Raw genomic sequence first — 13,854 nt, 5'->3', positions numbered from 1 at the left:
CCCGCCTTTGGCAGGGGGATTGGAACTAGATGATCTTTAAGGTTCCTTCCAACCCAAACCGTTCTGTGATTCTATGAAATGCCTTTAGGTGAAGCCTGAGAAATGAAATCATCTGGTGACTTAGAGAATTCTTGCTGCCTTTGTGTGGATGTAGCAAACGCTTCAGTTTTCACTGCTGACAAACTCCCCCTGGATTTACATAAAAAAGGGGAAATGCCATTGAAGTTATTACATTATGAACTCAATTTTTATAGAAGAAAGCAAGGAGATCAAAAATTGCAGCCAATCTGGTTTTAATTGATTTCTGCTGGAATGACATTGTGAAGTCATAAAAAGTTTGAGAATAGAAAAAGGCAACTTTTGCAGGAGTGCTTCAGCAATTCTCAGAGCAAGCTAAACACAAATTCATGCTGCCATCTAACGGTCTGAACCGGCCCTTCCCAGCTGAACACTTAATTGCTAATTGGAAAAATCATTTGCTTTATACTCTTAGCACTATTCTTGCCTTCCCAAAATTGTAACTCTCTGAAACCAGTACCTGTTGCCCAGAATAAAATTAGAGTGTATGAGGAGATGTAACCTATTCTAATCAAACTATTCTATTTCTATTTTCAAGCAGCTTTTAGTATTTCTTCCAAAAGGGGTTTTGTCCATTTGTCCAAAGAGATTGGGAAAAGGGCAAGGAATGTAGAAAGGAGTTTTGACAAAAACAGAAAGTACACATCTTTGTCATCACACCTCATAATCCATGAACTGCAAGTTTTATGGACAAAACTTTGCATCCCTGACTGGAAGTGCAGGTCAAGAACCTCCAACTCTGCCTGGCCTTTTTAGAGGAGGGATCTTGCACCTCTGGCTGAAGTCTGAAGCAGACAGCTATAGCAAAGTAAAACTCCTAGTGCCACCCCACACTGCTCCTGACCAAGGAGGTTATTTTCCTGTGACCAACTCAGCTCAACAACAGGCTTTAGAACCAAGGGCCCACTTCACCTGGAGAGCAAGAGCACTGGTGTCCATGGTGTCCACGTACAAAAACTCTTTGCAGCAACAGTTTAAACAAATGCATTTCAGTGCTCACACCCCTGCCCCTCCTTAGAACTCTTACTCCCCAGAGATTGCTACTGTCCCCACACAGTTTGCTCTTCTGATAGTTTTCTCTCACTCTTCTCTCTGGTGCTTCCACTGCAACAGTCAGATGACTCCCACTATTATCACAGATAACATTCTTCAGATTATTTCTCAGAGTAGGATTCAGCTCTGTCTTCATAGGACTGAATTTAGGTATTTAGCAAATGTGTAGAAACTAAGTTGCTCTTGCAGTGAAGGTCTGGAGAAATCTATAGTTTCTGGCATGACAAAGAGCATCGGACCAGTGACTGCTCTGATGAGACCTTCCAGGGATTATAATGGGAGACTGGTGTTTAGTGCACAGGCAAAGACTGTCTGAGAGGCATCTGAGCTCGGATCTGAACCCCACCAGCACTGTACAGAACATCACCTAGGTGCCCGAACAGCAGCACACAGCACCACCTGAGCTGCAGTCTCGTTCCTAACACGTCCTCATGACGTGACACAGGGCAGATCCATGAACAGCACACATTTCCCATGAACAGCTGGGTCCTGCTGGATTATACGAAATGCTGTGATGACTGAACCTTGGTTTCAAGGATTCACTCAACTGCCTTAACATAGTTACGCAGGCCCATCTGCAGTGCTCTAGGGTGCCTTGCCGGGCCTTCAGCTGCCACTTTAGTAAAGGTCTTCACTAGATCTTCTGCTAAATCTACCAGTCCCATGTGGGTATCTGAAACACCCTGGTATGTCTCAAGTGACCCTAGAGACCTATGGTTAGGCAACTTAGTGTCCTCACACCTGCCACAGTATATATGCTTAGGAAAAAGATCTGCTTTGGACACAGCTGTGCATAAAATCCTCCCTCCTCTGTTGCAGAAAGCCTCAAGAACTGGAACTCGGCAACATGTGCCTAGAGTCATGAAAAGACTCGAGGACTAATCTGAGCTTTACCTTTTCTGGGCTATTGGCTGATCTGATCAGTTCTAGATCAAAAAAGTCTTTCAGATGCAACAACTCTGTACATTAGGTGCTGGACTAATTGTGCCTCAAAGAGGGAAGAGGCTTTTCATGCAGAGATAGATCCCCAGCTAGAAGGCAAACAGGGCACTCAGGCAGCACAGCAAGACTCCTAAAGGTCAGGAGAATTTCTGACTTCATTCTCTTTTTGTACATTAAGTCACTTGGTCATATAAATGTAGAGGTACTGCTGGAGATAGTCTCATCAGATTTCAAATCGTTTCCTGAACTGCAACTCACTTCAAAATCTGCCTTCCACAGCTGTTCTTCTGGCTGGATTTTCCTTTCCCCCCCCCCCACTCCCCCACTTTAGGACTATGTAACTTTTGTAAAACAAATTGTGTAAGGATTTAGATTGCATTGCTTAAGCAAGTCAAGTGACACTAGGCTCAAACCTGTTCTCTTTTATGCACATTTTAATCTTTAAAAAACATTCACAGAAAACCCAAACTTTCCATTTTCTTCCATTTGCTCCCCATGCACCCTTGGTTAATCTGAGCTGACAATTTCAGGAATTTACCCAATAATCACACTCTCTGTTCTCAATCATTAGACTGAAGAACATGTTAGTCCACTACGAAGACTTGCCCTCAAATTTCCTTTTACTGCCACATTTTTAAAGTGCTGATTCAGTATTTGGGGCACTGGTTCACAGGGTTGATAAACTTTATTTCAGGAGCAACTCAGCCTAAGCAAGCAGTCCCACACAGCAATTCAAGTACCCAAGAGGAGAGCTACCTACCTGGTAAGTAGGAACTACACACCCATGGAGCGTGATGCTTTGTGGACAGGCAGCTTGGCTGGCTCCACAAGAGGCAAGAACATGTTTTTTCTCTGTTTCTCTGAGTTTGATCTTGCAAACAGCACTGAGAAGAAGCATTCAGTAACATCAAAACACCCATGCTCAGAACAGCAGGGCTGTGAAGAAAAAGGAGGAAGGGTCTTTGCACAAAGGAGAAAAGTGAGGGTCTTCTCCTTAGTCTGTCTGTGCAGGAAGAAGCAACCATATGCAAAATGAACACAAAGGCTCAGTGCAACAGAAACTGTCCAAGTGCCCAGAAGCTGCAGCTGACTCCTACAAGGAGCTGAGGGAGCTGGGGGTGTTCAGCCTGGAGAAGAGAAGGCTCTGGGGAGACCTAAGAGCAGCCTGCCAGTACCTGACAGGGGCCCACAAGAAGGCTGCAGAGGGACTGTTTCCAAAGACCTGAAGAGATAGGACAAGGGGCAATGGTTTGAAATAAAGCAGAGGAAGTTCAGATTGGATGTTAGGGACAAGTTCTTTACCATGAGGGTGGTGAAACACTGGAACACATTGCCCAGGGAAGTAGTTGAGGCCTCATCCCTGGAGATAGATATTCAAGGTGAGGCTTGACAGGGTTCTGAGCAACCTGATCTAGTTGAGGATGTCCCGGCAGACAGCAGACAGGGTAGGACTGGATGACCTTTGGAGAACCCTAACAACTCAAACCATTCAATGATTCTCTGATTCTTTGATTCCATGACTCATTCCAGGTACAGTATCAGTTTGTGTGACATGCTTGTAGAACTATCATACTATTCAGATTCCTCCAAAACAAGCAAGAAATTGCTTTAATGGCTTTATTTCCATTCTTTACCTTGCCATGGTTTTGGCTTTTCTTTATTCCTATGCTTCACAAGTAGTTTTAATTTTGAAAACTCTCTTTTTTTTTCTTCTAATAAAGGTTTTCAAGCTCTCTGGATTGTGATGAGACAGATTTTAAGGAATTTTATATAATAAAAGCAAATAACTTCTGAATTCTCCAAAAACCAAAGGGCTGAGTTTTGTGATCTCTTTAAGACTGCTTTCCATACCAGAACATCAAAAGCTGCTGTTCAGTTTCTGCTTGGTTTATTTCTTGGCTGAAAATATTTAGTTCAGGTAAGTTTAAAAGATACCAGTTCTGTTTTGACACTTACAGACATTCTGTAACTGAAAGTACTGCAGCACAATTAAACTTCAGGAATGACTCTCTTCAATTCTAACTGAAGTAAAAAATAACAAAACAAACCAACCCAGCACCCAGTGGTGACAAGGCAAGCTGGGTGACCCTGCAGTCAGAAGCGATGCCCAGGTTGTTTCATTGCTCTCATTTGAACAGCTACAGTTCTTATTTTTTTCACATGGTTTAAACCAACTGCACACTCATGGCTGTGAGGGAGTACAGGTTCTAGCACTGGCTAAAGAGGTGGGCAATATGCATGTTTCACACTCAGCTCTGGTTTCATCCTCAGCTCTGCAAGTATTTCTCAAACCTCTTTCGAGGCTCAGCCTCTTCTGAGTCATGTGCCAGCCCTACTGAACAGTGCCAGATGGTGCGCTGAGGAACGTCCAACCTCAGCCAGTCAGCAAACAGCCCCTGAAAGCATCAGCATCTCCTTCCCCAGAGTCAGTCTGTAAAGCTCTGAGATAAAAGAAGCTGTACAAAATGCAAAATCCACCATTTTTAGCCTCTCTGTTACATAAACTGTTTGAACTGAGAGATCCTCATGTGCCTTGGCTGCAAAACTGTTCAAAACTCCAACTGGCAAGGCTCTAAATAACAGCTGGTATAGAAGCTGGCCTGAACTTCCAAACACATTCCTGTTCCCTCTCTGGTGAGGACACAAGCTCTACTATGGCTAGGTGAGGAGGTCTTTAAGTATAGTTCTAAGTCTAGGAGTAACTTCTCTCTTCCTCTCCCCCTCCAAACTGATTCACTTCCAAACAGCTCCACACCCAGTGCTGGAAGCAGGACGTTTCGCAGGGACACAATGGCTGGGAACAAAGGACAGAGGAGGAATCACTGCCACCTCAACACAAATCATTTTAGCCTGACATGGAAGCCAGCCCTCACCTCTGCACACAAATAACAGCTCTTAGATCACATTTCCATGAGGTAGTGAAAAGGCCCTTTTACCTGCTACCTGAAACTCTAGACTTGACTGGTCCGAAGATAAGCCCTGGGACAAACTTAATACTTGATATAACTCAAGCCATTGATCTTGTCAGAATCAAAGTTCCATAACACAACCTCCTCATCTTCATCTGTATCTTCACCTACTAGAAAAGGACAATATTTTAAACAGATATCACTAAAGAAAATTTAGTCACAGTATAAAAGACAAAACCAGCTTCCAACTCAGGTAAGAGGTTTTGTGTCTGTTTTAATAACAGACAATCATCCACACTCAGAAGCTGCTGAAAATGAAAAGTGCTGACCGCAACACATTACCTACATTATTTTTCTAATCTCAATTTTAAACAGTCTCCATGGTGTGCGTTTACTTGGTAACTTCAACAACACTTCTATTCCACTACCCAACTCCTATAAACCAGCAAAGGAATACAACAGGAAGAAGGGATACAACTAGGGGATGAACTAAGATGAAAGGAAATGGCCTCAAGTTGCACCAGGGGAGGTTTACGTTGGACGTGAGAAGAACCTTCTTCACTAGAAGTGTTCTCAAACACTGGAACAGGCTGCCCAGGGAGGTGGTTGAATCCCCATCCCCAGAAGTGTTTCAAAGAGGCAGAGATGTGGTGTTGAGGGCCATGGTTTAGCACCAGCCCTGGCAGAGTTAGGGAAGGGTTGGACTGGATGATCTGAAAGGGCTTTTCCAACCAAAACAATTCCATGCTTTTATGGTAGAAGATACCACAGGAACATAATAAATGTGCTTCATATTTGGGGCCTCACTCACTATGATTACAGATCCAGAATCTGCATGCAGACATCCCTCTAGTGAGGGTGGGTAGGAACTTCACAGGGATGCTAACTGGCAGAGGAGGAGGGTTCTGTGCACCCTCTGCTGTGGTGAAGGTCTGTGGCACCTGTGTGTGGGTCTCAGGTCTGTTCTACATATCCCAGAGCTCTCAGCATCTGAAAGGGTGGCACAGAATCTGTGTTGTTCTTTTCCTACATCTTCAGCGCTAATAAATACCCTTTTAAATGATACCTTCCAGAGTTTAAGGGCCTTTCTCACTGGGATCCCCCTGGACCACCACCTCTTAATGCAAAACAAGGCAATGAACAATGATTTCTAACACAGCAGTCCCACACTGGTACTGTATGGCATGGCCTGTGAAGCAGGCAAGCACAGATTCTGGCCTTCTGCCCCACCTTGCCTGTTTTTTTTTGTTACCAGAAAAATCAAATGCCCTTGGCTATTAAATGTGCCCAGAGATACAAAGTTTATGCACCATTTGACCCTAACATGGCTCTCATGAAAGAAACTTCCCAGAGGAGCAAACTTAAGAGATAGCACTAAACATAGTAATCATTTTCTGTGAAAAGAAATAAGACCAGCAACTGCTAAGTGCTTCATGATCCTGCTTCCACAAATACATTTCAGTTAACTAAATCCCAATTCCAGCTTTCCCCATTATAGGTTTTTTCTTCAATCTGCACTTTTCCCAGCCTAGTCTCTTTATCTGTCAAACTCATCTCACTACAAAAGCACTTCCGTTAACTAACAAGCACTAACAAAACTCATTTCAGGCACCACTCTGATGGTTTTAAGACTGTCTTTTTAATTTTTCTTCACAAAGTTTGAGCAGATACAGTGAAAGAATATAAATAAATCACTATTGGATGTAAGAAAACAAATAATGACTATTCTAAACACTTCCATGGGAGAGATAGAAATGTTTAAGAACTACTTCTAAAAACAAGGTCAGGCAGTCGGGCACTCTCACAGGCCATCTTCTGTCAGTCTGCCTGCTGCTTCTTTTCTGGCTGGAGATAACACACCTGCATACTGACCTTGACAAGCTAAGTCTAAGAGCCTCTCTGCTGTTACATTTGTAGGTAAAATTCTCTCTTGTGAGTCCTTCAGACTACTACCCACTTCTGGTCTTTCAGGTGGGTAGTGACAATGTATCAAGGAGAGGCTCACAATCAATTAAAAGAGACTTCAGGACCTTAGGGCAACTGCTAAAGGGATCAGCAGCTTAAGTTGTGTTCTCCTCTATCCCTCTAACGTCAGGGATGGACAAGGGAATATATAGGAAGAGCCAAGAGGTCAGTTCATGGCTCCGGGGCCGGTGTCATCAACAGGGCTTTGGGTTCTACAATCACAGCTCGGTTTACAAGGCACCAGAGCTGCAAACAACAAATGGGATGCACTTGTGCCAGAGGGGGGAAAGGATCCTGGGGCAGGAATTGGCAGGGCTCGTTGATAGGGCTGTAACTAGGTTTGAAGGGGGAAGGGGTTAATAGTCTTCTGCTGGCCAGTGACAGAGGGGCAGCTCACCAGAGGCAGAGGGATGGAGAGCTAATGAGGGCTCTCAAATTGCTGCCCTGAGGCAAGCCACGAATGATGCACCAGGACACTCTGTGGAAATCAAGGGGAATTGGCACAAGAAGAGGACAGGGTCAGCCCAGCTGAAGTGCCTCTACGCAAATGCACGCAGCTTGGGCAACAAACAGGATGAATTAAGGGCCACTGTGCTGCTGGGATGTCATGACAGAGTGGCTATTACTGAAACTTGGTGGGATGATTCCCATGACTGGAATGTAGGGATAGATGGGTACAAGCTCTTTAGGAAGGATAGGCATGGGAGGAGGAGGTGTTGCCCTCTATGTCAGTGACCAGCTGGAATCAGTGGAGCTCCACCTGGGGAAGGATGATGAGCTGGTTGGGAGTGTATGGGTTAAGATTAAAGGCAAGACAGGGGAAGGAGATGCTGCTGCAGGGGTCTGCTACAGGCCACCTGACCAGCAGAACCGAGCAGATGAGGCCCTCCACAGGCAAATAGAAGCAGCTTCCAGGTCACAAGCCCTGGTCCTCATGGGTGATTTCAACCACCCTGACATCTGCTGGAGGGACAACACAGCAAGGCACCAGCAATCCAGGATGTTCCTGGATTGCAGAGATGACAACTTCCTCCTCCAAATGGTAGAGGAACCAACAAGAAAAGGAGCTATGCTGGACCTTGTTCTCACCAATAGGGAAGGGCTGGTGACCAATGTGAGGCTCAAGCACAGCCTTGGCTGCCCTGACCATGAAGCAGTTGAATTTAAGATCCTCAGGGCAGCCAGGAGGACATAGTCCAAGCTTACGACCCTAGACTTCAGGGGTGCAGACTTTGATCACTTCATGGATCTGCTGGCCAAAGTGCCCTGGGACAAAGCCCTAGAGAGAAGAGGGGCCCAGGACAGCTGGTCAGTATTCAAGGACCACCTCCTCTGTGTCCAGGAGCAATGTATACCAACAAAGAGAAAAGCAGGGAAGAATGCTAGGAGGCCTGCCTGGATGAGCAAGGAGCTGCTGGACACACTGTCACTTAAAAGGAAACTCTACAAGGAGTGGAGGAAAGGACAGCTGGAATGGGGGGACATAAGGAAGCTGCCTGAGCAGCAAGAGACCTGGTTAGGAAAGCCAAAGCACAGTTTGAATTCAATCTAGCCAGGGAGGTTAAAGGGAACACTAAGAATTTCTACAGGTATATTAATGGTAAAAAGAAGACTAGGGAAGGTGTGGGCCCCTCAGAAAGGAAACAGGTGGAATGGTCACAAGTGACATGGAAAAGGCTGAGGTTCTCAATGACTTCTTTACCTCAGTCTTCACTGCAAAGGCCTCCAGTCACACTCCTCGAATAGTCATGGAAGCTAATGGCAAGAACCAGAAGGAAGAACTGCCCATCATAAGTGAAGATCAGGTTGGTGATCACCTGAAGAACCTGAAAGTGTTCAAGTCCATGGGACCCGACAGGATACACCCACAGGTACTGAGAGAACTGGCAGAGGAGGTTGCTAAACCCCTCTCTATTATATTCCCAAAGTCCTGGCACTCTGGGGAGGTCCCCACTGACTGGAAAAGGGGAAACATTACTCCCATTTTCAAAAAGGGGAAGAAGGAAGAATCAGGGAACTACAGGCCAGGCAGTCTCACCTCTGTGCCTGGTAAGATCATGGAGCAGATTCTCCTGGAGGCAGTACTGAGACAGAAGAATAGTGAAGAGGTGACTGGGTACAGTCAGCATGGGTTTACCAAGGGCAAATCCTGCCTGACAAACCTGGTGGCCTTCTGTGACAAGGTCACAACATTAATAGCTGAGGGGAGAGCAACTGACGTCATTGACCTGGACCTGAGCAGAGCCTTCCACACTGTCCCACACCACATCCTGGTCTCTAAGCTGGTGACACATGGGTTTGATGGGTGGACCACGAGATGGATAAAGAACTGGCTTGATGGCTGCACCCAAAGAGTGGCTGTCAATGGCTCCATGTCCCAGTGGAGGCCAATGACAAGCAGAGTCCCTCAGGGATCAGTCCTGGGACCAGGCTTGTTCAACATCTTTGTTGGTGACATGGACAGAGGCATTGAGTGCACCCTCAGCAGGTTTGCTGATGACACCAAGCTGTGTGGTGCAGCAGACAGGCTGGAGGGAAGGGATCCATCCAGAGGGACCTGGACAGGCTGGAGAGGTGGGCACAAGCCAACCTCATGAGGTTTAAGAAGACCAAGTGCAAGGTCCTGCATCTGGGTCAAGGCAATCCCAAGCACAAATCCAGGCTGGGCAGGGACTGGCTGGAGAGCAGCCCTGAGGAGAGGGACTTGGGGGTGCTGGTGGACGAGAAGCTCAACATGAGCTGTCAATGTGCACTTGCAGCCCAGAAAGCCAACCAGAGCCTGGGCTGCATCTGGAGAAGTGTGGCCAGCAGGTCAAGGGAGGTGATTCTCCCCCTCTGCTCAGCTCTGGTGAGACCCCACCTGGAGTACTGCGTCCAATTCTGGAGCCTCTGTTGCAAGAGGGATATGGACATGCTGGAAGGTGTCTAGAGGAGGGCCACCAGGATGAGCAGAGGGCTGGAGCACCTCTCCTATGAGGACAGACTGAAAGAGTTGGGGCTGTTCAGTCTGGAGAAAAGAAGGCTCCGAGGTGACCTTCTTGTGGCCTTCCAAGTATCTGAAGGGGGCTACAAGAAAGGTGGGGAGGGACTTTTGAGGGTGTCAGGGAGTGATAGGACTGGGGGGAATGGAGCAAAACTAGAAATGGGGAGATTCAGATTGGATGTTAGGAAGAAATTCTTCCCCATGAGAGTGGTGAGAGCCTGGAATGGGTTGTCCAGGGAGGTGGTTGAGGCCCCATCCCTGGAGGTGTTTAAGGCCAGACTGGATGAGGCTTTGGCCAGCCTGATGTAGTGTGAGGTGTCCCTGCCCATGGCAGGGGGGTTGGAACTGGATGATCCTTGTGGTCCCTTCCAACCCTGACTGATTCTATGATTCTTTACTCTCTGCTTTATGCCAGGGGGCTCTGGAAGGGGGAGTGCACTTGGGGAAAGAAGCACAGCCCCTCGAGGGGAGGGGGAAGCCAGGGGGCTTGGTTGTGTTTTTCTATTGATTGTACATACTTGTGAATGTTGTGAATAGTGTATATTTGCACATATTAGTTGCATTTCATCCTAGATTGTAGTTTTGCTTGTAAATACAGCTTTCATTTGCTTCCAGACTGAGCTAGCCTGGTTATTGTCAGTGTGGGAGGGGGATTTCAGCTCTCACACTGTTACAACCACAGTTAGCTTTCAAACTGAGGGATGTACACAGAGCCTCAGGTCAGCAGTGACCAGAAACATAACACAAGTAATGCAATAATCAAGCATTGTTCTGCAATGGAAAAGTTTTCTTCCAGGTTATTTTTGTTTGCCTTTCACACTTCTAGTGTTAATTATATTATTGTTCCTACTAAAAAAAAAAAATCAGAATGAAATGTTAAAACCCTGAAGTTTTCGTGGAGAAATATTTTCCTTAGACTATTCTGAAATGCTGCATTTTCATTGCAAACTCCTTCTTTTTTAAACATTGCTGTAAATCCAGTTTCTAATGAAAGAATTTTGAACCAACACAGTTCGTAACCTCATTCTTCTTGGTAATTATGAGATGCAGAAAAATTAATAGGAAATCCATTAAGCAAACCTTTATGAGGAAGGCAATATGCTATTAGAAATTCATGACCTGTTTTGGGTTGGGGTTTTTTTTTGGCTCTTATTTTACAGATTACACTTGGTATCACTTTTGGATACAACTGATCTAGTGTAGCTCCTTTGTGGGAAAATGGGAAATAAACATATCTCAGAGAAAGAAGTTCTTGGGATTGGAAATTAATACATAAATTACCTTAAGCTTCTTGCAGACTGTTGCATTAGATACAGATTACATTTAATTCAGAGTAAGCTACAATAGTTTTTCTCAGTGTACTAAAACGGTACAAACTGCAAAGACATTTCAGAACTTCGGAACATACTGAAAGATGAAGTATGTGGATGGCCCATTAAGAATCAAGAAGGTTGGAAGAGACCTCAAAGATCATCGAGTCCAACCTGTCACCCTACACCTCATGACTATCTAAACCATGGCACCAAGTGCCACCTCCAATCCCCTCTTGAACACCTCCAGGGATGGTGACTCCACCACCTCCCTGGGCAGCCCATTCCAATGGCCAACCACTCTCTCTGTGAAGAACTTTCTCCTCACCTCCAGCCTAAACCTCCCCTGGCACAGCTTGAGACTGTGTCCTCTTGTTCTGCTGCTGCTTGCCTGGGAGAAGAGACCAACCCCCTCCTGGCTACAACCTCCCTTCAGGTAGTTGTAGACAGCAATGAGGTCTGCCCTGAGCCTCCTCTTCTCCAGGCTAAACAGTCCCAGCTCCCTCAGCCTCTCCTCACAGGGCTGTGCTCAAGGCCTCTCCCCAGCCTCGTTGCCCTTCTCTGGACATGCTCCAGCAATTCAACATCTTTCCTAAACTGAGGGGCCCAGAACTGGACACAGCACTCAAGGTGTGGCCTAACCAGTGCTGTGTACAGGGGTACAATGACCTCCCTGCTCCTGCTGGCCACACTATGCCTGATGCAGGCCAGGATGCCATTGGCTCTCTTGGCCACCTGGGCACACTGCTGGCTCATGTTCAGCTCCTGTCAACCAGTACCCCCAGGTCCCTTTCTGCCTGGCTGCTCTCCAGCCACTCTGACCCCAGCCTGTAGCTCTGCATGGGGTTGGTGTGGCCAAAGTGGAGCACCTGGCACTTGGACTTGTTGAATGCCATCATGTTGGACTCTGCCCATCTGTCTAGACAGTCAAGGTCCCTCTGCAGAGCCCTTCTACCCTCTAACAGATCAACACCTGCTCCCAGCTTGATGTCATCTGCAAATTTACTGATGATGGACTCAATCCCCTCATCCAGATCATCAATAAAGATATTGAACAGGATGGGGCCCAGCACTGATCCCTGGGGGACACCACTAGTGACAGGCTGCCAGCTGGATGTGGCACCATTCACCACCACTCTCTGGGCTCAGCCCTCCAGCCAGTTCCTAACCCAGCACAGAGTGCTGCTGTCCAAGCCATGGGCTGACACCTTGGCCAGGAGTTTGCTGTGGTGGACAGTGTCAAAGGCCTTGCTGAAGTCCAGGCAGACTACATCCACAGCCTGCCCCACATCCACCAGGCGGTCACCTGATCATAGAAGGAGATCAGGTTGGTGAGGCAGGACCTGCCCTTCCTAAATCCATGTTGGTTGGGCCTGATTCCTTGGCCATCCTTCAGGTGTGCAGTGATTGCCCCCAAGACAATCTGCTCCATGATTTTCCCTGGCACTGAGGTCAGGCTGACAGGCCTGTAGTTCCCAGGTTCTTCTGCTCGTCCCTTCTTGTGGATGGGTGTCACATTGGCCAGTTTCCAGTCTTCTGGGACCTCTCCAGCGAGCCAGGACTGGTGGAAAATGATGGAGAGAGGCTTGGCCAGCTCATCTGCCAGCTCTTTCAGCACCCTAGGATGAATCCCATCAGGTCCCATGGACTTGTGAATATCCAAGTGACTCAACAAGTCTTGAACTAATTCCACATGGATTTCAGGAGTACAACACTGCTCCTTGACCCCATCAACCAGCTCAGGAGGCCAGTTATCCTGAAGTCCTCCTGCCTTACTGTTGAAAATGGAGGCAAAGAAGGTATTTAGAATCTCAGCCTTCTCCTCATCCTTAGTTACAATGTTACCCTCCACGTCCAGTAAAGAGTGGAGGCTCCTCTTGCCCCTCTTTTTAGCATTAATATATTTATAAAAATGCTTTTTGTTATCCTTCACAGAAGCGGCCAGTTTAATTTCTAACTGTGCTTTTGCCTCTCTAATTTTTCTTCTACATGATCTAACAACATCCTTAAACATATCACTAGTTGCCTCCCCCCCTTTCCAAAGGTGATAAACCCTCTTTTTTTCCCTTAAATCCTTCAGGAGCTGCTTGCTCATCCAGGCCGGTCGTCTTCCCCGCCGGCTCGTCTTACGGCATGTGGGAACTGCCAGTTCCTGTGCCTTTAGGAGCTCCTGTTTGAAGTAGGTCCAACCATCCTGGACCCCTTTCTTCTTAAGGGCTGTTACCCAGGGAACTTTTGAATAAGTTGCCTGAACAACCTGAAGTTTGCCCTCCGAAAGTCCAAAGTGAGGGTTCTGTCACTGCTCCTCCCTATTTCCCTGCATATTGAAAACTCCACTATCTCATGGTCGCTGCACCCTAGACAGCCTCCAACCATCACATCTCCCACCAGCCCTTCTCTATTTGAGAACAGCAGATCAAGCAGAGCCTTACCCCTGGTAGGTTCACCTAAGAGCTGCATCAGGAAGCTGTCATCCATGCACTCTAGGAACCTTCTGGACTGTCTCCTCTCTGCTGAATTAAGTTCCCAGCAGATGTCTGGTAGGTTAAAGTCCCCCACAAGGACAAGGTCTGATGATCTTGAGACAGCTTCCAGCTGCTTATAGAATATCTCA

At 46.7% G+C, this 13,854-nt stretch overlaps 1 protein-coding gene across 2 annotated transcripts in view; it reads right to left on the bottom strand.

Moving 5' to 3' along the window:
• STAU2 (staufen double-stranded RNA binding protein 2) overlaps positions 1 to 13,854 on the bottom strand; it is a 165,581-nt gene that overhangs the window by 143,497 nt on the left and 8,230 nt on the right. The gene's annotated exons all lie outside the window — the stretch shown is intronic.

This window comes from Indicator indicator, chromosome 12 (assembly GCF_027791375.1).
Source record: "Indicator indicator isolate 239-I01 chromosome 12, UM_Iind_1.1, whole genome shotgun sequence".
Lineage (NCBI taxonomy): Eukaryota > Metazoa > Chordata > Aves > Piciformes > Indicatoridae > Indicator > Indicator indicator.
This window is presented reverse-complemented; position numbering and strand designations above follow the sequence as displayed.